The sequence below is a fragment of the Acomys minous genome (assembly GCF_964271855.1).
Source record: "Acomys minous genome assembly, chromosome: 18".
NCBI lineage: Eukaryota > Metazoa > Chordata > Mammalia > Rodentia > Muridae > Acomys > Acomys minous.
Genome location: NC_140501.1, coordinates 62,121,231 through 62,145,043, shown reverse-complemented (window position 1 = coordinate 62,145,043; position 23,813 = coordinate 62,121,231). Strand labels below are relative to the sequence as shown.

Here is a 23,813-nt window from a genome sequence, read left to right as displayed (position 1 = left end):
AGGCAGGAGGATCTCTGTGAATTTGAGGCCAGCCTGGTTTACATAGAGAGTTCCAGAACTGCCAAGTCTTTGCAGAGAAACCCTGCCTAAATACAGAGTTCTGGGATTAAAGACCTGTGTTACCACACCCAGCAGTTGATTGGTTTTGTTTTATTTTGTTTGTTTGTTTGTGTGTTTCAATGTTTGGAGACAGGGTTTCTCTTGTACTAGACTCACTTTGTAGACCAGCCTGGGCTCGAACTCATAGCAATCTGGCTAACTCTGACTTAATCCCAGCATTGAGAGGTGTGTGTAGGCAGATTGCTGTGAATTTGAAGCCAGTCTGGTGTACAAAGTGAGTACAGGGCAGCCAAAGCTACACAGAGAAACCCTGACTCACCTTGTAGTGCAGGCTGGCCTTAACTCATATCAGTGGACCTGTCTGGCCTCCCAAGATCTGGGATTAAAGACTTGTGTTACCACACCATGGTGTGGATGGTGTGGATTGGTTTCTTTCTTTCTTTCTTTCTTTCTTTCTTTCTTTCTTTCTTTCTTTCTCTCTCTCTCTTTCTTCTTCTTCTTCTTCTTCTTCTTCTTCTTCTTCTTTTCTTCTTTTCTTTTTTTTTTTTTCAGAGAGGCAGGAGGATCTCTGTGAATTTGAGGCCAGCCTGGTCCACATAGGGATTTCAAGAAGAGACAGGTCTATGCAGAGAAACCCTGTCTACAAAAGCTAAAACAACAAAACAAATGAATAAGGAAAAAGAAAGAAAACAAAATCAAAACATACGAAATACTTTTATTTTTCTTCTTTTTTCAAGACATGGTCTCTCTGTGTAGCCATGGCTGTCCTAGATTTCCTTTGTAGACCAGGTTAGCCTTGAACTCAAAATGATCAGATCTGCTAGCCTCTGCCTCCCAGAGATCAGGAATTAGAGGTGTGCGTGTGACATATGAAATATTTTTATTCTATTACTTTGTAACTAACTGTAGATAATCCATAAGAATTGGGAAAGGGGAGCCTGGCAACTTCTTCATTTGTTGGTTGGTTCATTGGGTTTTAGAGACAGGGTTTCTCTGTGTTTCCTTGACTGTTCTGCAACTCACTCTGTAGTCCATACTGACCTCAAACTCAGAGAGCTGCCTGTCTCTGCAGTCGGTGGGCTGGGACTAAAGGCCTGTGTCATCACAGCCAGTGCGGAATTGCATTAAAGCATTAGCAATGTCCAGAACCACTGCTCTAGTGGGTGTGATGGAAGGGCTACTGTGGTCACTTTAATGCAAAGAGACTAAGGGACATTATAGATGACCACAGCGATAAGGGACAAGGGCTGTGGAAACCCCTTGTTCTGTTTGTGGTTGCCGTTTTCATGATTTGAGTTTGCTGGGACTGTGTCCCATGCACCCCACTCTTTGAAAACAAGGGTGAGCATGAATTTCTCCCCTCCTCCCCTGCTCTCCAAATTGCCTGGTTTATCCACACACTCATGTCATGTCATGGTAGAGGGAAAAATCACTCATATAAAGCAGTAGAGATGAAGTTTTATTTATTTATTTCTTTATTTATTATACACACCAGAAGAGGGCACCAGATGCCATTATAGATGGTTGTGAGCCTCTATGTGGTTGGTGGGAATTGAACTCAAGACCTCTGGAAGAACAGCCAGTACTCTTAGCCTCTGCGCCAACCCTACAGCCCAGAGATGAAGTTTAGTAAGACATCTTAGTAAGAATTGTAAGAACCAGGAAAAGCAAAAGTCAGCTGGAATGCATGGGCATGAAGGATATGTGCATCTGTTTCTTTTCTTCTTTTGGAGACAGGGTTGAGGAACCCTAGGACTGGCCTATATCTCCCCCAGGAGCACAGGATGATGTTGAACTCCAGATGTTTCCCCAGGAGTCTGGGATCTCTGCCCATCTACAGGTTCAGAGGTTGTGCAAAGTCCAATATGAAGAAGTTAGGATGTGGACCTGTATTATCACAGTCTTCCTCCCTAGGGAGCCAGTGTCTCATGAACACCCTGTCTTCTCTGATGCTGAATCCCAGGGATTCCTACCAAGCCTTAATGTCTATTTTGATAACTGAGTAAAGCAGTACCTGGGATATTTGTCAGAATTATCTAGAGTAACAAAGCATGTAGAATGTCTATACATGTACATACATTATATATTATAGAACATATGTATATATACACATCTTTATGTATGTATACAATGTAATGTAATACAATTTATATAAGCAGTCTTTTTTTTTCTCCAAGACAGGGTTTCTCTGTGGAATAGTCGTGACTGTCCTGAGACTCTCTTTGTAGACCAGGCTGGCCTCGAACTCACAGTGATCTCCCTGTCTCTGTCTCCTGAGTGCTGGGATTAAAGGTATGTACCACTGCACCCAACCCCAATGTTGTTTTGAATATACATATATTCTCTAACGTATGCAACTAATCCACCACTGACTGCCTATGAACAGAAGTCCAAGAATCCAGCAGTTGCTTACTCTGAGTCTGAATGTCTCATATGGTCTTCAGTATACACCAGAATACTGAAGAAGTGACCTCCAATGCAGCGGGTCTCAGCCTTCCTAACACTGCCACCATTTAATACAGTTCCTCATCTTCTGGCAATGCCCAACCATAAAATTATCTTCCTTCCTACTCCATAACTGTCATTTTGATACTGTCAAGAATCATAATGTAAACATCTGATATTTCTGACGATCTTAGATGACCCCTGAGAAAGGGTCATTAACCCCAAAGCGAATACAGATCCAAAGACTGACAACTGCTACCTTAAATGTCAGTCATGAGATGCTCTTGCTAACAAGAGTGAAAGCAATCAGGCAAAAAGAGAAGCTTCCTTCTGTCATGTCTTTGATATAGGCTTCCAGAAGCTAGGCCCAGAAAGGAGCCGGGACTTTCCACCTCCACAGACCTGTGTTAAGGGATTGCTTTCCCACCTCAGAGAGCCAGACCACAGATGGAACTTTGCAACTCAAATGATTAAGCCAAGACCTCCCAGGTGTGCAAAGCCACTTTAGGGTTTTAGCTGTAACCTTCACTTGCACAGCTATATTAGGTTAAAATAGGGGGCAATGGGGCTGAAGAGATGGCTCATTGGTTAAGAACACTGGCTGTTCTTCCAAAGGTCCTGAGTTCAGTTCTCTGCTACCACACAATGGCTCATAGCCATCTACAATGAGATCTGGTGCCCTCTTCTGGTGTTTGGTGCAGGCAGAAAACTATTACATAAATAAATCTTTTAAAATAATGGTGGCAATGTCCCTTGGCATTCATTCACTATCTGAAACTTAAATATCCATGTTAGCTTTGATATTCTCTTAATTGACATTACATCACTCCAGCCCCCAGATCCATCTCAAACTCTGACTAGTTTCTATTGCATTGACTTGGAGGCTGTGAGACACTGACCATGAGTTTCCTAACAAGAAGGCTAGAGAATGAACCAGTGTTGAGCCGCTGTCTGCGGACACAGAGGCTGCCCTTGTAGTATAGGATTCGGGTGTATTTCTGAAGTCTGAATTCAGAATCCATTCTGAATAACTGATGCAGACGTATTTCAGTTTTCAGCTTCGGTTCTTAGGTTAAGAAGCAGCTTTTCACTTCTTAGACTTAGATTCAATCCCCACGTTTTGCCAAAGTGAGTCTAGGACAGTCAAGGCTACACAGAGAAACCTTGTCTGGAAAAACGAAACAAAACCAAAGTACAAAAAACAAAAAAGAAAAGGTGAAAGCCTAGGGACTACAGTGATGGTTCCATGGTCAAATCTCCAGTTGTTCTTGTAGAAGACTTAGGTTCAGTTTGCAGAAGCCATTTGGAGTCCTGAAATCATCTCTAACTCTAGTTATGTGGTCACCAAGTGCACATACTACATGCAGGCCAAAGATGGTACATAGCCTTACTCTCCTAATACTGGAGGCAGAGGCACTCTGACCTCTGAGTTGTGGGCCAGCTTTGTCTACATAGTGAAGTCCAGGCCAGCCTGGTCTACATGGTGGATTCCAGACAAGGCAAAGCTACATAGTGAATTCTAGGCCAGACAGGGATACAACCAGGTTTACATATTGAGGCCCTGTCTCTGAAAGTCTTAAGCTTGTCGGATGACTGTGGCGCATGCCTTTAATCCCAGCACTCAGGAGGCAGAGTGAGGCAGAACTCTGTATGTTGTCACCTGCCTGGTCTACAGAGCCAGTCCTAGGACATCCAGGTCTATACAGGGAGATCCTGTCTTTGAAAACAAACAAACAAACAAACAAACAAAAAACAAAACAAAAATTGTCATTTTGTGTGAGTGACATGTCCAAAGCTCTGGAAGAGGACTTTGATTTGGATCCCAGCATCCTCATGGAGGTTCACAGTTGCTTGTAAATCAATCCCAGCAGATCCTCTGGGCTCTCTGGGCACCAGAACACAGGGCACACACAGAGACTCAGATACACATAGAAAATAGCAGCTATGTAGCTGACAGAGCTTTTGTCTGAGGGGAGTAATCATGGCTTTCAGTTTTCCCAAGTAAAATAAATCGTTCTCTTGGGGCCGCTGGGGCTGTGCCCACTCCATTGAGTCCAAATCCCAGCAACAGTTGAAATATAATGTGGACAGGTGTATGGCTGTGTGTTAGGAGAATCTGAAATCCTGTTTTACACAGTCCATTCTCCCAGGAACTAAGCCCCAGGCAGCAGGAAGATGCTGTTGGCTGCCTCTGCACCCTGGACACGAGGCACTTGAAGATCCCTTTGGTAGAGGTTTTGACAGTGTCAACTAGTACCTCAAAGGCAATAAGGAAGACGGGGAAGTCAGAATGCTTCCGCCACAGCCTGTGGACACAGGGCAGCTGCTGCTGAGATGGAGATGAAATCTAGTGGGCAGAGACACAGGGGCCCCAAGAGATCTTTTACTTGGGAAATCTGAAGTCATGATGATTCACCTCAACCAAAGCTCCCACAGCTACACTGGCTGCTACTTTCTATGTGTATCTGAGTCTCTGTGTGTGCCCTCTGTTCTGTTGGCCCGCAGAGGTCATAACATCTTTTTGGATTGAATTTGGAAGCAATTATGAGCTACCACAGGGATGGTGGGAACCAACTCTGGGTCCTATTCCATGGACCTTGGACATGTCACTATCTCAAAATGACATTTGTTCTTCTTCTTGTTGTTCTTTTTCTTGTTTGTGGCTGTTGTTTTAGAAAGACTGGATCTTTCTGTGTAGTACTGATTGTCCTAGAGCTGGCTCTGGGTACCATACTGATGTCACACTCAACAGAGATCTGCCTGTCTCTGCCTCCCAAGTGCTTGGATTGAAGGCATGCACGACCATCACCTGACAACTTTTAGGCTTTCTGAGACAGGATCTCACTAGGTAGCTCTGGTTGAACTGGAATTCACTATGAAGAGCAGCCTGGCCTGCAGCTCATAGGTCGTTGTGCCTCTATCTCCAGCATGAGGAGCTTTAACCATAGAACCATCACTCTAGTCTCTAGGCTATCTTGTTCTCTGTCTTTGGGTATTTTGCCTGCCGTTCTGTCTGTGCCACATGTGTGCCTGATGAGTCTGGTGTGAGGGAGAAGGCTAGTGCTCCAAGCAGAGAGCCGTACCTCCAGATTTACTGGACTTTAGCTAAAACCCCCAGCACAACCTAGTCATCATAATTCCTGCATTTAATGCCAGCACTAGGGAGACAGATGCTGTTCGATCTCTTTGAGTTCAAGCCCAACAAAGTCTCCAAAGTGACTTCCAGGAGTGTCTGGACACAGAGAAACCTTGTCTGGAAAAAATGTAAAAACAAGGGTTGGCAAGACGGTTCCTCAGTTAAGAGCACTGGCAGCTCTTCTAGAGGTCCTGTGTTCAATTCCCAGAAACCACATGGTGGTTCACAACCATTTATAAGAGGGTCTTATGACCTCTTCTGGCCTGTAGATATACATGAAAAAACAATACTCATATACATGAAATACATAGATAAACCTTTTTGTTTAAGTGAGGGGGTTATAAAACATACCTGAGATTCCCAGCACAAAAAACAAGACTCTTCCACTATCTCTTGACACTAAATAAAAATGAAACATGTAAGGATTTAACACAGACACACTGGGCAGGCTGAGCACAGGGGTGGAACACATCCTCTGGATATTGACATCCTTGTTTTAAAGGTTTTGGGGTTGTATGTACAGCTCCTTTGTGTGTGTGTGTGTGTCTGTGTGTGTGTGTGTGTGTGTGTGTGTGTGTGTGTGTGTGTATTTGTGTGTGTGTGTGTGTGTGTGTGTGTGTATAACTATGTGTGTATATGTGTGTGAGTGTGTGTGGTCATGCATGATCACACTGGTGTATATGAGCAATCGATTTAACAAGGTGTATTTGCATGAGGGGAAAAGCAGTTTCTCAGGTGATGGCCTTTCTTGGTTTAGAGCAGGAGAGTTCATCAAGAGTTCTGGAGTATAGTCCATTTGGTGCAGTGAGTGCAGTTGAGTTCAGAGTTGGCTTTCCAAGTAAAGCTATATAGTGATGAGCAGAGAGATGCCAGTATGACTCCCTGAGACAGCAGAGGACTATGAGCCAGAACAGCTGATTGAATCAGCCAGCCAGAGTTCAGACAGAAGAAGACATTGTGAGCTCATTTAGTAGTAAGTCTCAGAGGTTGAAAATGTTTTATGTTTAGGTTAGCAAATGGAGAATGGAAGCTGCAGCCTTCCAGATCAGGGCATGCAGAAGATGAGATTGTGCTAGAGGTGGCGGTGCACGCCTCTAATCCCAGCACTCAGGAGGCAGACGCAGGAGGATCCCTGTGAGTTAGAGGCTGTCCTGGTCTACAAAGCAAGTCTAGGACAGCCAAGGCTACACAGAGAAACCCTGTCTAGAAACACAAAACACAAAAAAGATGAGATTGTTTGGAGGCTAGAAGCTCAAAGGCCTTGGCCTTGGGTAGTTAGATAAAAACACTCTGGGCTCAGTCCAAGCCATGTGTCAGTAAGGCTTGGGTCCGGCCTCATCTCATGCCCACGGCTCAGGAAATAAGAACAACTCCTACAAGTCTGGTCTACAGAGGGAGTTCCTGAGTAGGCACGGGCACACCAAGAAACTCTCTCTTGAAAAATAAAACAACAAAATCAAAGACTTTAAGTGTAAGGTGATGACTATGGTTTAGCTTTGGGTAATAAACAATTTAAGAATGAAAGTCTTCTTGGTTCTTCCCTCACAGGACAGCCACAGCAAAACCATCGGTTCACGACTGTACTCAGTGATGAACAAACTAGGACACTGCCAGATGCCTTCCACAGGAACATGTTCCCAGACCAGCAGAACATCCAGGAACTGGAATCAAGACTCCAGGTTAATCACATGATTCTGCAGGCTCCTGTGCTGTGTGTGACTCGGAGGCATCACCTAGCCTAGGGCCTCCTGTGGGCTTTGATTTGTCCTGGTCACTTATATTGTTAAAATTATTTATGTGTCTGTGTGCATACCTGCTTGGTTGTATGTGTAGCACATGTATGTCAGGTGCCATGGGCCCCAGAAGAGGCGGTCCTATCCCACAGAGACAGAGTTGCAGGAGGTGGGTCCTGGGAATGGGTCCTCTGCAAGAGGCTCAAGTGCTCTTATCAACCAAGTCATCTCTTCAGCTCCACCCTCTTTCCCTCTCATGAGAGAACACCTCACATACCTAAGGCGAGGCTTTTTGCAGACAAGGTTTCTCTGTGTTACCCTGACTATCCTGGAACTCACTGTGTAGACCAAGATGGCCTCGAACTCAGGGATCTACCTGCCTCTTCCTCCTGAGGACTGGAAGTAAAAGCATGTGCCATCCTAGACTGGCTAGGTCACTTTCTTATAGGAGTTTGTTCCTAAGCTCTCCCGTGTTGTATTGATTTTAAAAAATGCACTTGGAACTGGGTTATTTTTTTTTTTACTTTTTGTTTTGCTTTATTTTATTTTATTTGACACATGGTCTTATTTAGCCTAGGCTGGCCCCACATTTATATAGCTGAAGATGACCTTGAACGCCTGACCCTCCTGCTTCCAGCTTCCCGGTGCAGTAATCACAGATTTCTCAACCACACATGGCTCATATTATTGTCCTTGACAGTCCAGAGTCAATTTTCATTACTGTTTTGTGATCTAGAGTGGGAGCACGGAACACATTAAATAACTTTGAGAGATTAGTAACCAGCTTTCTCGTCTGAGGATGGCACATTTCTCCTCTGGACTCATTCCATGATAACCAGCTCTCAGGCTACTGATGATGGGGTCAGAAGGTAGAGTTATTTCCTTGGGTGCACAGAGCCCTGGATTCTGTTCCTGGTACAGACTCTACTGCCCCTGTCTCAAAACAGAAGTGAATAAAATATAACTTGCTGGAGCTGGAGATATGGTTCACTGGTTCAGAGCACTGACTGTTCTTGGAGGAGGCACGGGTTCGATTCCCAGCACCCAGGTGGTGGCTCACAGCCACCTATAACTCCAGATCAAGGGATCTAATACTTTCTTCCAGTCTCCTTGGGCACTGCACTCAGGTGCATAGAAGCATAACTAAAATTAACAATGAACAAAATCCCCGTGTGCTGTCATATGCCTTTAATCCCAGAACTCTTTGGGAGGCTTCAGCACCTTATCTCTGAGTTAGAGGACAGTTGGGTTTACAGAGTTAATGCCAGAATATTCAGGGTGACACAGAAACCATATCTCAATTAAATAAAACCATATGTATCATATAAAATATATAAATGAAAACCTCTTTACAATTATGTCTCAAAAATATTTGAAACTTCTTATCCTTCTCAGATGTGGACTGAAAAAGAGCAAGACAAAGTGCTAACACAGCAGGGAAGCAATCAGTTGAGTTCATCTCTGTCATCATCCAACCAGGCCATGCTAAAGACAGGAGCATCATCCAACCACACCATGCCAGTGATACCTCCAACATCCACCCAGCCCATGTTAATGAGAGACCAGGAGTCATGGAAGAATTCTGGAGAAAAGGAACCAGATGAAGCTGGTGCCTCTGAAGTCGAATCCCTGCAACCTTCTCAGAGTTTGAACATCTCTCAAATCTGCCTTGTGTCTTCCAAGCCTACCAGGATGTCTATGCCCCAGGACATAGACACATTAGTGAAAACAAAGGCCTGGCCTGGGGATGATGATGCGTAAAGTTTTGATAAGTATCTCCTCTCAGGGAGCCTTGACTGAGGCAGAGAGTCTGTGAGGAACTAACTTTGGACAAAGACCTAAACTCAAATCTCTGAGTTTTCCATGAGCAAGGTTGCCAGACTGCTTCTCTCATGCTGTTCAGCTTACAGGTAGTTTCCACACTTACAGCCTCTATTAAACAAGCCTGTCCCAATTTAATGATTTCTTTGATCAGAATTGCTTTGGTCATGGGGTCTCTTCACAGCAATAGGAAACTCACTAAGACACTTGCTTTCTATTTACTGTTTCCTGTGCTAAGGAGTAAAGTTCACCATCTCTAGCATGCAAGTCAGCGGTATATTAAAATGCAGATATAACTCTTGACCATCAGTGAGGAATTCAAGGCAGGGCCTCTATCACTGAACCACAGCACCATGCCTTTGCAGTAGGATTACTGTCAGGTGCTCTGTCACTAAGCCATGCCTTCAGCTCTCACAGTGGGGTTCTAGGCAGGTGCTCTATCACTGCTCTGTGACCGCCGACCCCCCAGGGATTCTAGGTATGTACTCTACCACTGATACACACCCCGACACCCCCACTAGGGGATTTTGGAAACTCCTCTACCCCAGAACCATGACCCCAATACCCTGTCATTACTCCTGAAAGGAATTTCTTTCTAAATGTCCTGGCATTTACAGCTTCCACCTGAGGGATCCCACCCTAAACATCCTAGACCAGAAAGGAGAGAGGTCCACGTGAGTCTCCATAGAGCGTGCATGAACAGATGTCTATAGGGATGAGTCTGTGCTGAGAGGTGGCTACTATGAGGCAATGTCACTTCCCCACAGGAAGGATGGCATTACTCTATCATCTGAGCTTGGCAGTTGTGATTCTAACTCTCCTGCATCAGGGAGCTAGCTGGACAGGAAACGGAGTTCTGGAAGTCATGTACTAGGAAGCCTTTCCAGGAAATAACTCTTGTTGACAGAAACAGGCACATCTTCCTGTTGCAAGGGTTGAGGACACTTAGGGAAAGAAAATTAGACCAGCAGGTAGCTAGGCAGAAACATGACATTGTCTTTAAGGACATACAAACTCGAAGGGAAGGGTGGCAGCAAGATATTCCTGCTCAGCTGAGGAAATTCTTCATACAGCGTAAGGGATCTGTAACCTGGCCTGTCCCCCTTCAGGGCCAACGGCACACACAGTGACTGAGACATCTCACTGGCAGGGTGTCTGCTGTCCTGTTGTAGGCCTCCCAGGGACACTTGTAAATCTCCAGTCATTGTCCTAAGCCTGAAGTCACTTTGTCTCTTAGCAACAGCAGAGCCTGGAAGGCAGATCTGGAGCACTCCCTCCACTAAAGCAAGAACGTCCATCCACTGAGAAAGTGCATTTCATCTCACACACTTATTTCTTGTTAAACTGAGGCCTGATCTACACACTTGTACACACACACAGACACACTGAACATACAACTCCCAAAACTTTATTTTATTTTATTTTGGTTTTTCGAAACGTGGTCTCTCTGTGTAGCCTTGGCTCTCCTGGCCTCCCTCTGTAGACCAGGCTGGCCTCGAACTCACAGCAATCTGCCTGCCTCTGCCTCAGAAGTGCTGGGATTAAACCAATGTGCCACCTATGCCCTGCCCAACTCCGAAAACTTTAAATAAGGATGTCAATCCCCAGAGGATGGGTTTCCACCCTTGCACTTGGCCTGCGCATTGTGTCTGTGTTAAATCCCACCATACTTTACCTCTATTTGGTGCTAGAGACAGAGGCAGAGCCTAGGATGTTGTGCTGGGAGTCTCAGATGTGTTTTCCCTGTCATTTCTTTTTTTAAAATGTTGATTTATTTATGTATTTTCTGAATATGAGTTTTCTGTTTGCAAGTTTATCTGCAAACCAGAAGAGGTCATCAGATGGTTGTGAACATTGAACTCTGGACCTTTAGAGGAGCATCCTTTGGCCTTAACTGCTGAACAGTCTTTCCAACCCTTGGTTTTACATTTTTTTCCACAGAAGGTTTTTTTTCTCTATCCAGCCTGGCTTTGAAGTCCCTTTGTAGACTCTGTTGTCCTTGAACTTACAGAGATCCATCAGACTCTTCCTCATTAATGCTGGGATTAAAGACTTGCAGTGCTATTTCTAGGCTGAGCCTGGTGTTTTAGGTAAATTCCAATGAACCTGGAGGATCAGTTGGTTTGAGTGGCAGCTTTGCCCTCACCGCCCCACAGGCACCAGGCCAGCATGTGGTGCAGACATTAATGTAGACAAAACACCCATACACAGAAAAGGAGAAGGCCTAGGGACTAGAGAGATGGCTCCATGGTTAAAGCTCCGGTTGTACTTGTAGAAGACTTAGCTTCAGTTTGCAGCAGCCACTTGGAGTCTTGAAATCATCTCTAACTGTAGTTATGTGTCACCAAGTGCACACACTCCCTGCAGGCAGAAGATGGGAAACAGCCTTAATCCTCTCTGGAATTAGACCCTGATTTGGATCCCAGTCTCTACCTGGTAGTTCACAGTTGCTTGTCGATTAAGTCCCAGCAAGTTTTATGGCCCCTGTGGGCACCAGAACACAGGCCACACACAGAACCCAGAGACACACAGAAAACTGCAGCTTGTGTAGCTTCTGGAGCTTTTGTCTGAGGAGAGTCATCGTGGCATTCAGTTTTCCGAAGTAAAAGATCTCCTGGGGTCCTTGTGTCTGTGCCCCTAGATTTGGTCTCCATCTCAGTAACAGGTGCCCCGTGTCTACAGGCTGTGTGGTTTTTGTTTTTCTTTTTCCTTTTTCCGTATGTGTGTGTGTGTGTGAGAGAGAGAGAGAGAGAGAGAGAGAGAGAGAAGGTGTCATATGTCCTTCTCTGCTCTGGCTTGGAATGCACAGAGATGCCTCTGCCTCTGCCCCTTGCCCTGCCCAAGTGCTGGGATTACTCGTGAGCCCTACATTTCCTTGATATCAGATTTAATTTAGAATCAAGGTAGCTTGGAGGCCCAGTTGGCCTGAAATATTCAGTTTTGGTGGATCTGGCCTCAAACTAGGTCTTCTACTTCCACCTTCACAATATTGGGATTACGGGGACATAACACCATGGCTGGATTTGTGACTCTTGACGGTGCCCAAGGGAGCTGTTGTGTTTTCGTAGTTCCTGGTTTCCATGACTCCTGATTATCTGCATGAAGTAACACCTGGAGTCCTAGGTTTAGATTTCATCTTGAAAAACAGATTTCCCTGGCTAAGAATGGTTTTTCTGGGTTCACCATGTCATGAGCCACCTAAATTATTTATTTTTCTTTTGTCTTTTTTTCCCCCCAGAGGCATGGTTTCTCTGTGTAGCCTTGGCTGTTTTGTAACTCAGTTTGCAGACCAGGCTGGCCTTAAACTCACAGTGATCCAGGTGCCTCTGCCTCCTCCAGTGCTAGGATAAAAGGCATTCAACACCATGCCTAGGGCTGTTTTGGTCCTAGGGTCCTAGGAGATATCCCAAGTCAAAAAACCGGTTTTGTAACATGAGCACTGGAAAGGTTTTGGACAGTGATGGTGAGAGAGATACATTTTTGCTTAAATTGCCGAGTCCTGCCTCGCTGAGAGCACAGTCTTGGGGGCTCTGGAGCACAGGACTGATCCAGGAATCGGCTGCTCAGAGAGACATGATGTCCCGTGAGTGAAGGGCCGGAGCCAGGGTTGGGGTGCAGACTATTGTGGCTGTTCCAAAATGGGAGCTGTTCAAATTCTCTTGGGGTTCCAAACTGGGTCTCATGGGGCCACAGATTTCTTTTTCCCTGTCATTCTTGACTTCTGGTAGTGTGCTTTCCTTCTCAGTTTCTTTTTCCTACTGAGGCTAGAACTCATGGTGTCACCTGTGTAAGGAGGATGTGACAGCTCAGCTATGCTCCAGCTTTCTGTTCAACATTTTAATTAGCTACCAGTATGTGTCTGTCGGGGGTGGATGTCAAGTGTTCCTGGAGACCAGAAGAGGGGGAGGGATTTCTTGGTCAGAAGCCATGGGTCCTGGGAACAACACCGGACTCCATTGCAAGAGCAGAATGTGATATAAGCGGGTACCCTTGGAGCTAAAAGCTGTGAACCAGCTCATGTAGGTGCTGAGAACAGATTGGGGTCCTCTGTAAGAGCAGCATGGATTCTTAACTGCAGAGCCAGCTGGACAGTCCCATAAAAAAATAATACATTTTGTGAGGTGGTGTCACATGCCTTTAATCCCAGCACTCCCAAAGCAAAGGATGCCAATTTGTGAGTTGGAGGGCAGCCTGGTCTATGGAGCCTGTCCTGGGGCAGCCAGGGCTACACAGAGAAACCCTATCCCAACAAACAAACAAACTAACATGCAAACAAGGAAACAAACAAACGCATTTTTTCTTTCTGCATCACAATTTGTTTAAAAAATTCATATCCATTGGTGTATATTAATTTTACAAAATAACATGTTTCATGTGTTTGTACACATTGGATCATAGTCTCTCCCCCATTAAGGTATCCAAGACACCCTCCACCTGCCCCTTACCATGTGTGCCTCTTTCTTTCTTTGTTTCCTTGTGCAGCCATGGCTGTCCTGGACTCTTTGTAGACCAGGCTAGCATCAAACTCACGGCAATCCACCTGCTTCTGCCTCCTGCGTGCTGTTTTCTTCTGTCTTGTTGTTGTTTTGTCTTTCGAGATAGGAATGTGTGTGTAGACCTGGTTTTCCTAGAACTGGCGCTGTAGAACAAGCCTGCCTCAATTTCACAGTTGTCCAACCACCAATGGAGTGCTGGGATTAAACACTCTTCTTTCTTTCTGTCTTTCTTCTCTCTCTGTCTCTGTCTCTGACTCTGTCTCTGTCTCTGTCTCTCTCTGTCTCTGTCTCTCTGTCTCTGTCTCTGTCTCTGTCTCTGTCTCTGTCTCTCTCTCTCTCTCTCTCTCTCTCTCTCTCTCTCTCTCTCTTTCTCCCTCCCTTTCTTTCATGTTTTTTATTTTATTGGCTTTTTTTTTTCAACTTCTTCTCTCTTCCCTTACTGACAGGCTTTCCTTGTGTAGGCCTATCTGCTCTGGAAACCCTCCGTAGATCAGGCTGTCCTGGAACTCAAAGAAATCCATCTGCATCTGCCTCCCCATTGCTGGGACTTATGACAGTTGCCACCAATGTTTGGCTCCTTTATCTCTCTCTTCCTCTCTCTGTCTCTCAGTCTCTGTTTCTCACCTCTCTATCTCTCTGTCCTTCCCTGTCTCTCTGGGTCTCTGTCTCTTCTCTCTCCCAGACACAGAGGCTTTAGGAAGGCCTGAGTGTTGTGGAACTTGCTTCATAGACCAGGCTGTCCTAAAACTCTTATAGGCTCACCCGCCTCGGCTTCCTGACTGCTAGGATTAACTGTGCAGGCCACTCAGCCCTGCTAATTTATTATTGTTCTTAGTTTAGCTCCCTCAGAGGAGAGGAACATGGGGTTAGTGAGGCTTAATTAGCTTAACATAATGGACTGCAGATCCACCAGCTGTCTGCACAGAACACAGTTCACTCTGCTTTAACCTTCCCTGTGTATTAGACCCCACATTCTTCCTCCCCTGACTCACCGGCAGACATCTAGGCTGACTGCGTCTACTGGATATTGTGAAGTGGCCATCGTCAGAGTCTTTCAGATATATTCTGAGGGATGGCACAGCTGGAACATATGGTAATTCTGCTTTCATGTCTCAGGAGCTCCCACACTGGTTTCTCTAGTGGTCAAACTAACTTCCATTTCCACTGATAGTGTACGTATGAGCAACTTTCCCTGCAATCCTCACCAGCGTGTATTCTTCCTCCCTTCCTCTCTCCATCCCTGCCTTCCTCTCTTCCTTCCTTCCATCCTTCTTCCTTTCCTTGCTTGTTTCTTTTTCTTTCATTCGTTTCTCTTTTAGGATTTTCAAGACAGGGTTTCTCTGTATAGCCCTGCCTGTCCTAGACTCACTTTGTAGCCTTGGCTGGCCTTAAAATCATAGCTATCTGCCTGCCTCTGCATCCCGAGTGCTGTAATTAGAGGCATGAGACGCCACACTGGTGACTGTTTCTTTTAGATTATTATCTGGGTGTGATGACACATACATTTCATTCCAGTGGTTGGGAGGTGAAGGCAGGATGATTTCTATGAGATCCATGTTAGCCAGAACTATTATGGGTAGTCACACAGGACTCACAGTGATCTGTCTGCCTTGGTCTCCAGAGTGAGGGGATTAAAAGTGTCTAACACCACCACAACAGGATGGGCAAGGTGGGTTTTCTCAGGATATGGGATTAGAGTGGGACTTGTATCTCTAGTGAACTAGAAAAAAAAACCTTTACAGGCATGCCCACTTGCTCTGGTTTTATTTAATTCTAGATATTATCAAGTCCACAACCAAGATTATCAGTTCATTTGTGCATATGAGTCTTTCCCCGCATCTTAGTCTGTGCACCGCATATGTGATGCACACAAGGACATCAGAGAGGCGTCAGATCCTACGCACCCGGAGTCATTGATGGTTCTGAGGCACATTGTAGGTGCTGGGTCCTCTGCAAGAGCAGCAAGTAGTTCAGTTGATGGGGGTGTTTACATCTCTCCAGCCCCAAATTTTCTTGTGTTTGAAAAAAGATTTATTTATTTTGTGTATGAGCCTTCATGTACACTTGCATGGCAGTATAGATGGTTATGAGCCACCATGTGGTTGCCAGGATTTGAACTCAGGACCTTTAGACGAGCATCCAGTGCTCTTAACTCCTGAGCCATCTCTCCAGCCTGCACATTTTATTATGTTTAACTATTTTAACACACGTGTGTGTACAAATTGTGTGTGAGAGTTCAGTGCAGATGGGGGCTGGAAAAAGGCAGGCAGTATGAGTTATCCACTTTCGTGGGTGGGGACTGAACTCTGGTCCTCTACAAGGGCAGTAGGTACTGGTAAACACTGTTAAGCCATGTGTCCATCCCCTCCTTACTTTTATTTGAATTTTCCTGATGGCAAGTGATGTGCAATACCTTTTTGATTACCGGTCACGTGCTTCCTTTGATATGCATACTTCAGCCTCCCCAATACTGTGGCTCCTGGCATGTGTCACCATGCTCTGTCCACTTTGGGACATTTAAAATCAGAAGCAGTCAGGATAGCTTCTGAGTAAGTATGCTGTCACTGAACCCTGATGACTTGAGTTCAAATCTGGGACCCACATAGCATAAGTGGAGAACCAGCTCATTGGTATTGTGTTTGAGTCCATTGTGCACTGCACTACGTGAGTGCACATGTGAAGGAGAACAGTGAATTTCAATTAGAATTTTTAAGGTATGCTGGGGCATGCTGGCACAGACCTTTCTGCCCAGCAAGGGATCTCAGAGTTCGAGGTCAACTTTTCCAGACAGGGTTTCTCTGAGTAGCCTTTGCTGTCCTGGATTCATTTGGTAGAAAAGGCAGGCTTTGAACTCACATAAGGCCCCCTGTGTCTGAGTCCCTGAATGCTGGGATTACCGGTGAGCACTGCAAGACCACCTCTTGTAGAGAAATTTAAGTCCAGCAACAGAACTGCTCAAGCAAGGGATCATGTCACAGACCTAATAGGATTCTGCTTGAACACAGATGTTTGCTGGGTACACATACTTAATCTCTCTGGATTTATTTTAGTACATTCCTTTGATTCCAAACAATATGGTCTATAGAGAGACAGACAGTGTGATTACTTACAGGAAGATCTGACAGCATAAGTCAGAGATAGGCTATGCCCAGTTCTCACAAGAACACAGAGCATCACTTGAGAGAGCAAGGGAGATCTTGAAGAGTTCTGGAGGACAGCACAGTTGAAATCCATTGAGTTCAGAAGCAGCTTTTCTAAGCAGAGAAGTCAGTTTGAATCCATGAGCTAAGAGAGGACTTCTTTTTTTAAACTGTACCTACCAGGAAAGTGGGTAAGAGGGGAGGACATCCTATTGAAACTTTAGGTGTGAGAGGCCTTGGAGAATGAGGAAATGGAAGGATCCAGCGGGTCCTGGAAAACTATAGGCGAGTCTGGGCCATGGGGTCCTCTGCAAACTATGGCAACAGCCAAGGAAAATATAGGCAGTAAACCTCGAACCCCTACCCAGACTAGCCGATGGACAGGACATTCTCCACTGTTGAGTGGAGAAGGAGATCTGATTTTCACACAAACTCTGGTGCCTCATATTTGACCATGTCCCTTGGATGGAGATGACTGGTGGCAATCAGAGGAAGGATAATAGGTCACCAAGGAGAGACTTGATACCCTATGAGCATATACAGGGGGAGGAGGTCCCCCTCAGACACAGACATAGGGGAGGGGAGTAGGGGGGAAGTGGGAGGAAGGGAGGAATGGGAGGATACAAGGGATGGGCTAAGAACTGAGATGTAATATGAATAAATTAATAAAAAAAAATAAGAGAGGACTTTTAAGCCAGAACAGCTGAGCTGAACCAGCCTGCCTGAGGTCAGAAGTATCTAGAAAGGCTGAGCCTATTCAGCACTAAGTCTCAGAGGCTGAAAACACTCTAGGTTTGGTTGGAAAACAGAGGCTGGAGGCTGCAGCCTTCAAGATCTAATTATGCAGATTAGATTGTTTGGAGGATAGAAGCTTCCAGACACAGGCCTAGGGCTAGTTAGATAAAAATATTCTTGGAACCACCTATGCCATGTATTCTAAATCTAGGGTAAAGCTCTCATCTCATGCCCCATCTCAGGAAATAATATTTACGAGCTTGGTCTACAGAGGGACTTCCAGAACAGCAAGAGCTACACTGAGAAACCTTGTCTTGAAAAAGAGAACAACAGCAAATAAATAAATAAATGTAATGTGATAGCTATGGTTTAGGGTTTGGCAATAAACAGTTCAAGAATGAAAAATGTTCTTGTCTCTTCCAACAGAACAGCCAGAGCATTATTATCGGTTCTGGACATTACTCACTCTTGAACAAATCATGGCACTGCAAGATGCTTTCCACAGGAACATGTTCCCAGACCAGCAGGAAACTCAGGAGCTGGCTTCAAGACTCCAGCTTAATGATGTGGTAGTGCAGGTTGGTGTGTGGAGTGCTCCTCAGGGTGGTCACCTAGCGCAGGGCCTCCTGTGGGCCTCAGTTTGTTCTTGTCATTTTAAGTTTTAAAATTATTCATGTGTATGTGTGGGTACCTGCTTGTCAGAACGTGTGCCACGTGTTTGCCTGGTGCATAAGGATGCTAGCAGCGCTGGCATAGTCCATGGAGGCAGAGGTGCAGGTCCTGGATACTGGGAATGGAAACTGAGTCCTCTGCAAAGCCACAAATGCTCTTATCTAACAAGTCATCTCTCCAGTTCCACCCCCTTTCCCTTTCAGCAGAGAACAGAGGCTTGTCTTTTTTGACACAGGGTCATTCTGTGTAGCTTTAGATGTCCTGGAACTCAGGCAGGAGACCAGGTGGGCTTTGAACTTAGAGTGATCAGCCTGACTCTTCTTCTGGAGTGCTGGGATTAAAGTCATGCACAACCGCTAAAAGGATTTGAGGCTAGTCTTGATCTCAGGGTCTTTTAGCCTCCATGTCACAATGTGCTGCATTACAGGCAAAGGCCCCATGCTTGACTTTCAATAATGCATTGAAATGACTGTATTCTTGATGTAGGGTCTCACTGTGTAGCCTTGGAGGTCAGTTAAGCTGGTCTCTAACTTACAGAGTTTCTGGCTCTGTCTCCAGAGTGCTGGGATTTAAAGTGAGAGTTACATGGAGGAATGCTGTATCAAAAAATGCAAACACTAAATCATATATATCGTATGAAAATGATTTTATAATTTAAAGCAATTTTTAAAAAGAAAATTATTTCTATACAAGATCAAAAATTACTTTTTCTTCTCAGATGTGGTTTAAAAATCAGCAACAAAAAATTGTGACACAGCAGAGAAACTATCAGGGGAATTCATCACTGGGAGCATCCAACCAGGTCAATCTAATGAGAAGAGCATCATCCAGCCAGGACATGCTAATGAGAGGAACATCATCCAGCCAGGACATGCTAATGGGAAGAGCATCATCCAACCAGGACATGCTAATGGGAAGAGCATCATCCAGCCAGGACATGCTAATGGGAAGAGCATCATCCAGCCAGGACATGCTAATGAGAGGAACATCATCCAACCAGGACATGCTAATGGGAAGAGCATCATCCAACCAGGACATGCTAATGGGAAGAGCATCATCCAGCCAGGACATGCTAGTGAGAGGAACATCATCCAACCAGGACATGCTAATGGGAAGAGCATCATCCCATCAGGCCATTCCAGTAATGGGTCCATCATCCAGCCAGGCCATGTTAATAAGAGACCAGGAGTCACAGAAGAATGCTGGAGCAAAGAAACCAGAAGAGGCTGATGACTTTTCACTGGAAACCCTGCAACCTTCTCAGGGTTTAGACATCTCACAAATCTGCCCGGGGCCTTCCATGCCTCCCTGGGCATCTGTGCCCCAGGACATAGACACATTAGTGAACATGTATGACTTGCCTGGGGATGAGGACCCTGAAAGCTTTGATAAGTATCTTCTCCCTGGGTGCCTTGACTGAGGCAAAGATTCTGTGATGACCTGAAAACATATCCATACCTTTGGAGACAAACCAAAAACTCAAAAGCTGAGTTTTCCACAAACAAATTTCCCAAAGTGTGCTCCTAATGCTGTTCCCCTTGCTAAGTTCCCAAACTGTACACCTTTATGTAACTAGGCCTGCCCCAAGTAAATGCTTTCTTTGATCAGAATTGCTTTGGTCATGGTGTCTCTTCAGAGCAATGGAACCCTCACTAAGACACTTGCTTTCTTTTTATTTATTTTTTCTGTGCTAATGCAAAATGTTCAGAGTCTCTAGCATGCTAAGCATAGATATACTACTATGAAGATACAACCCTACCTCCATATTGGGGCATCCAAGAAAGGCACTCTATGCAAGAATGTTAGGACCTTGACATAACAATACCTGGCTAGATACTGTTAGAGGGAAATTTTTCTTTAGAATCTCCTTGGAGAGCTATAGAAGGTGAGGCTGGTATTTCATGATTTACAGATATTTTACAATAGAGGACTCCTTGGCAGTAAGCTTAGGCTTAGATAGCACGTCTGTTGGTTTAGGACCGGGAGTAAGTCACATTTTTTTTCTTTTTTAGAGAACACTTAGCTCAAGCTATGTTGCTAGAACAATCATGTAAACACAACGGCTTCAGCCTGAAGAAATTTTTGATTAAAGATTCCCGGGTATTGTTTCAGAAATAATAATCAGATCATGCTGACCGTTGCTTCCAAATTGATTGATTTTTGCCGTGTGCTTTATTGTAGGTTATACAGAGCTGTGTTTATTCCTCATTACCCTGTAGTCTTGCTCTGATGATTTTTTTACACAATGAAATATATATGTTTCTCTAGTGACCATAGAATAAAAGTACTATTCCCATAAAGATGTTGACACAAGAACCTAAAGCAAACAGTGTACATTCAATCTTCAGTTCTCAAAATATTATATAGATATATTATATACACATATACTTCAGATTTTAAGAACATAAATCATATTAATGATAAGAATATTTAGTACACTCCCTTAGAAAACAAGAGTTGCATCTATAGTGATTCTCAAATGTGCTTCTATGTGAAGATAGCATGCTCAGGGAAGAAAATGGCTCATGTGATTTGTAAGGGTGGTGTTTTGCATTTTGAGCTGTACCATGTTGAAAAGACGTTAGCTAAATCCTGATTTCTTTTTCTTCTACATTTCTTTCTTTCTTTTTCCAAAACAGGGTTTTTTTTTTGTTGTTGTAGCCTTTGCTGTCCTGGACTCACTTTGTAGACTGTCCTGGCCTCAAACTCACAGAGATTCACCTGCCTCTGCCTCCCAACTGCTGGGATTGAAGGCGTGCGCCATGACTGATCAGCCAATTTCTTTTTCTTTCTTTCTTTTTTTAAATTAAAAACAACAAGATAAGCTTCTGAAGGTGGAAAGCAGGTGTGGGAGGCTCCTGTACAATATAAACTGCACTAAATAACGTGAGGACAAAGGTGAGTGTGAAACAAAGACCACTCCCTCCATGTCATCATGGCTAATGTGACGTCACAAGAACAGAGGATACATTGAGAACTCGGGGGCTGGAGAGATGGCTCAGTGGGTGGGAACACCAGCTGCTCTTGCAGAGGTCCTGAGTTCAATTCCCAGCAACCACATGGTGGCTCATGACCATCTGTAATGGGATCTGGCGCCCTCTTCTGGCATGGGAGCACAGTGCTCTATACATAATAAATAAACATTTCTTTTTTAAAATGAGAGCTCATCACACAATAATAAAGGCACCTGTCACACATTTTCATTTTACATAAGATAGTTTTTTTACAGCCCTTTGATTCACAGCGAACATTCAAGTCAAATGTTTTACCATCGTATACTCTTGGAGTATAGGATAACTAGGTTCCTACTGCTGTGAACTGAAAAACCAACGATGGCAGCTTCCACAGGCCTCACGGGAACTTCCATGGACAATATCCCAATGAACAGCGCAAGGTCTCCTTCAATGCCAGTTTCACTTTCAAATAGATATTGCTTCTAATCCAAATAATTATATGCTTTTAAAAAGGGGATTTGGAATAAACATAAACTGTACTTTTAACAAATGGCAAATCTGCATCTATACCAGTAGCCATTAGACAATCAACTATTTTTAAATTTTTTTATTTGTTCATTCATATTACATCTCAATTGTTATCCCATTGCTTGTATCCTCCCATTCCTCCCTCCCTCCCATTTTCCCCTTACTCCACTACCCTGTGACTGTGACTGAGGGGAACCTCCTCCCCATGAATATGCTCATAGGGTATCAAGACTCTTCTTGGTAGCCTGCTATCCTTCCTCTGAGTGCCACCAGGCCTCCCCATCAGGGTAATGGTCAAATATGAGGCACCTGAGTTCATGTGAAAATCAGTCCCCACTCTCCACTTAACTGTGGAGAATGTCCTGTCCTTTGGTTAGATCTGGGTAGGGGTTTGATGCTCACTGCACATAATGTCCTTGGTTGGTGCCATAGTTTGAGCAGAACCCTTAGGGCCAGATCCGCCTGTCATAGTGTTCTTCTTGTAGGTTTCTAGGACCCTCTGGATCCTTCTATTTCCCCATTCTCTGAGGAAGAAACTCAAGAAAACAATCAACTATTAAAAACACTTTCAATATAATCCTGATGTGGTAATAGACAAATAAACATATTATCTGATAGAAGAAAACTGAACCAGCCAATCTTCCTACATCCAAGGAAGCAGATCATCGTTCCATAAGAAGAAATATGAGATTGTTTTTTATATTATTGTAAACACTATAATGAAGTACAGTTGAAGCAAAGTGTGCTTTACAGAAAGGGTATTTTCCTAGCTCCCATTCCCACTCCACAACCACCATGCCCATGGATTTATATCTGCTTTTCTCTCTCATTTTTGATGATGAGTTCTATTTAAAACATACAAAAATTTAAATTTATTCTCTAGTTGGTATAGAATCACTAAGAAAAATCCACAAAATGTTTCTTCTGGCTACATTTTCACATCAAGGGTGCAAACACTAAACAAAAATATCAAGTTCGGTGTGGGTATCGATGAGTGGCTCCAGCATTGTTAATAGCTCTTTCACCAACTCTTCATCTGACAAAGGTCTAATATCCAAAATATATAAAGAACTCAAGAAATTAAACACCACCAAATCAAATAACCCAATGGAGAAATGGAGCTCAGAACTAAACAGAGAATTCTCAACAGAGGATTATCAAATGGCTGAGAAACACTTAAAGAAATGCTCGTCCTCATTAGTCATCAGAGAAATGCAAATCAAACAACACTGAGTATCCATCTTATACCCATCAGAATGGCTAAGATCAAAAACTCAGGTGACATCACATGCTGGATGTGGAGAGAGAGGAACATTCCTTCATTGCTGGTGGGAATGCAAACTAGTATAACCACTTTGGAAAGCTATCTGGCGCTTTCTCAGAAAACTGGGAATAGGGTTCCCTCAAGACCCAGCTATTCCACTCCTTGGAATATACCCAGAAAATGTTCTACCACGCAACATGGACATATGCTCAACCATGTTCATAGCAGCCTTATTCATAATAGCCAGAACATGAAAACAGCCTAAGTGTCCCTCAGTAGAAGAATGGATAAAGAAAGTGTGGTACATTTACACTATGGAATACTACTCAGCTATTAAAAATAAGGAATTCCCAAAATTTGTGGACAAATGGATTGAACTAGAAATGATCATAATGAGTGAGTTAACCCAGAAGCAAAAAGAGTTAAATGGTATATACTCACTTATATCGAGACACAAGTCCAAGGGGTACGTCCCATGAAAAACTTTACCTACCAGGAAAGTGGGTCAGAAGGGAGGACATCGTATTGAGACTTTAGGTGAAAGAAGTGTGGGAGAATGGGGAAATAGAAGGATCCAGAGCGTGCTGGAAACCTACGAGAGGAACTGTATGACAGGTAGAACTGGGTCCTGGGGTCCTGCTCAAACTATGGCACCAGTCAAAAAAATATAGGCAGTAAATTTTGAATCCCTACCCAGACTAGCCAATGGACAGGACATTCTCCATGGTTGAGTGGAGAATGAGATCTGACTTTCACACGAACTCTGGTACCCCATTTCTGACCACGTCCCCTGAATGGGAAGGCCTGGTGGCACTCAGAGGAAGGATAG

The 23,813-nt window shown here is 44.2% G+C and overlaps 1 protein-coding gene across 3 annotated transcripts in view; it reads right to left on the bottom strand.

Annotated features, from left to right (window-relative positions):
- Positions 1–23,813, bottom strand: part of LOC311588919 (uncharacterized protein) — an 85,966-nt gene that overhangs the window by 15,768 nt on the left and 46,385 nt on the right. The gene's annotated exons all lie outside the window — the stretch shown is intronic.